Source organism: Dendrobates tinctorius, unplaced genomic scaffold, assembly GCF_039654945.1.
Source record: "Dendrobates tinctorius isolate UK_male_01 unplaced genomic scaffold, ASM3965494v1 ptg000245l, whole genome shotgun sequence".
In the NCBI taxonomy this organism is placed as follows: Eukaryota; Metazoa; Chordata; class Amphibia; order Anura; family Dendrobatidae; genus Dendrobates; species Dendrobates tinctorius.
In genome coordinates, this window is record NW_027361912.1 from 5,399,147 (window position 1) to 5,401,999 (window position 2,853).

Consider the following 2,853-nt stretch of genomic DNA (forward strand, 5'->3'; position numbering starts at 1 on the left):
CCCTGATGAAGCCATGTGTGGTGATACATGTGGGGACAAAAAAGGCCTATAAATCTCTAGGAAATTTGATTTATTTCTTGTACCAAAACACTTTATTCCCGGATGTTGGATTTTATATCATTCCTGTTTTTGGCATATTATTAGCTATACTATATGCGTATTCTTTGTTACACTACATAATTGCACTTTATGCTGTCTGGTGCCTAATTTTTGTGTTGGGCAGGGGAGGTCTTTGCTTAAAGGAAATAGGGGGGGGGGGTGATTTTGGTCACCATTCATGGTTTAAGTTGGTGCCTTTATTGTTTATTTGCTCTTTGTATTTGAGCCCTAATAAAATCGTATTTGTCATGTTACCTGCTGCCATTATTGGTACAGTTCTTGCTCCTCATTTTTTCCTTTTTGCGGTATTATAAATGGCACATGGTAAGTGAGAGCCATGTCATTTGGACCCGAAAGCTTCACGTCACCCCTCCGGCCAGCAGGTCCCCTTTGTCCCCAGGGCCGGTGTGCAGCTGCGCAATATTTTCCCTACACGATGCAGCCCCCACGCGTGGAGGTCTTCAGCTGTGTGAGGCATCCTGATAATCCAAGGAGCTACCATTGAAAAAAAAATGTCTGGAAAGTGCAGGGTAATGCCAATAAACACATGGGATAATGGGGTGTGACCTCACAAAGCTGTCACTGCCTCATTGTATTGTAACCTAATTCCATAGGAGCTTTCCCAGGCACGCACAGGGGGGACAGGAGATCTATAGCAGATGCCCCCTCCGACATTAGCATAAGTGCAGAGCAGGAAGAAAGCTGCTAAACGCTTTAATGGCCCAGACGTAGGGACATCTGCTGTCAGACCACCGAGCATCCGCCAATAACAGGGCTCGGCTGTCGTGCACAATACGTGGCATGGATCAGGGTATATTACACCGTGCTCAGTACCAGGCGGAGAGTATTACCCTGCAATGATGGACCGTCACTCCATCAGACAGGATGCCTTATACAAGGAGGACCCCGAGCACAGAGGAAAATATTCCACTAAGTGACCATTGTGAGCACAAGTCACATCATACATTGTTTGTGAATATATCTCGTAGGGATTCACCCTACAACAAGTAAAACAAGGCCGTCTTCAGCTGGACCTTTGGAGGGCCTAATCGGTTGGATCCATGTTGGCAGGGCCGGCCCGAACGTATAGGCGAACTAGGGCCTAGGGCGCCGACCTAAAGGGGGCGCCAGAGAAAAAATAGAAAAAATTATAAAAAATCTTTTCAAAAGGCAAAAAGTTTTAGGGATGGAAAGAAAAGCGTACATACTTAAGGTCAAACATGACGCAAGAGAGGTTGGTTGGGTTGGCAACAATTTCGATAGAATCTGAAGCTGCTAAACAAATTAATCTCGGTGACTTAGTGTCATCCTTTTAAAAAAAAAGGCAAGGAAACAAAAATTTTAATTACCTATGGTCGTTTTTGTTTTGTAACATAGTAACATAGTTATTAAGGTTGAAGGGAGACTTTAAGTCCATCTAGTTCAACCCATATCCTATCCTAACTTGCCCTAACATGTTGATCCAGAGAAAGGCAAAAAAAACCCATGTGGCAACAGTAAGCTTCACATTGGGGAAAAAAATTCCTTCCCGACTCCACATACGGCAATCAGACTAGCTCCCTGGATCAACGCAATATTAAGGAAACTAGTGTATATACCCTGTAATATTATACTTTTCAAGAAAGGCATCCAGTCCCTTCTTAAATTTTAGTAGTGAATCACTCATTACAACATCATATGGCAGAGAGTTCCATAGTCCCACTGCTCTTACAGTAAAGAATCCGCGTCTGTGAGTATGCTTAAACCTCCTTTCCTCCAGACGTAGAGGATGCCCCCTTGTCCCCGTCACAGGTCTAAGAGTAAAAAGATCATTAGAAAGGTCTTTGTATTGTCCCCACATATATTTATACATTGTAATAAGATCACCCCTAAGCCTTCGATTCTCCAAACTAAATAACCCCAAGTGTAATAACCTGTCTTGGTATTGCAGACCCCCTAGTTCCCTAATAACCTTGGTCGCTCTTCTCTGCACCCGCTCCAGTTCAGCTATGCCTTTCTTATACACCGGAGACCAGAACTTTAAACAGTATTCTAAGTGTGGTCGCACTAGTGACATATAGAGGTAAAATTATGTTCTCCTCATGAGCATCTATGCCTCTTTTAATGCATCCCATTATTTTATTTGCCTTTGCAGCAGCTGCTTGACTCTGGCCACTAAATGTGAGTTTGTCGTCCACCCATACACCCAGGTCTTTTTCAGTGACTGTTTTGCCCAGTGTTTTACAATTAAGCACATAATTATACAACTTGTTCGTTCTACCCAAGTGCATGACCTTACATTTATCCCCATTAAAGCTCATTTGCCATTTATCAGCCCAAGCTTCTAGTTTACATAAATCCTCCTGTAATATAAAATTGTCCTCCTCTGTATTAATTACCCTGCAGAGTTTAGTGTCATCTGCAAATATTGAAATTCTACTCTCTATGCCCCCTACAAGGTCATTAATAAATGTTAAAAAGAAGCGGGCCCAAAACTGACCCCTGTGGTACCCCACTGCTAACCGTGACCCAGTCCGAGTGTGCTCCATTAATAACCACCCTTTGTTTCCTATCCCTGAGCCAGCTCTTAACCCACCTACACATATTTTGCCCTATCCCCATTGTTCTCATTTTATGTATCAACCTTTTGTGTGGCACCGTATCAAAAGCTTTTGAAAAGTCCATGTACACCACGTCCACTGCATTCCCTTGGTCCAGTCCGGAACTTACCTCTTCATAAAAGCTTATCAGATTAGTCTGACAGGAACGGTCCCT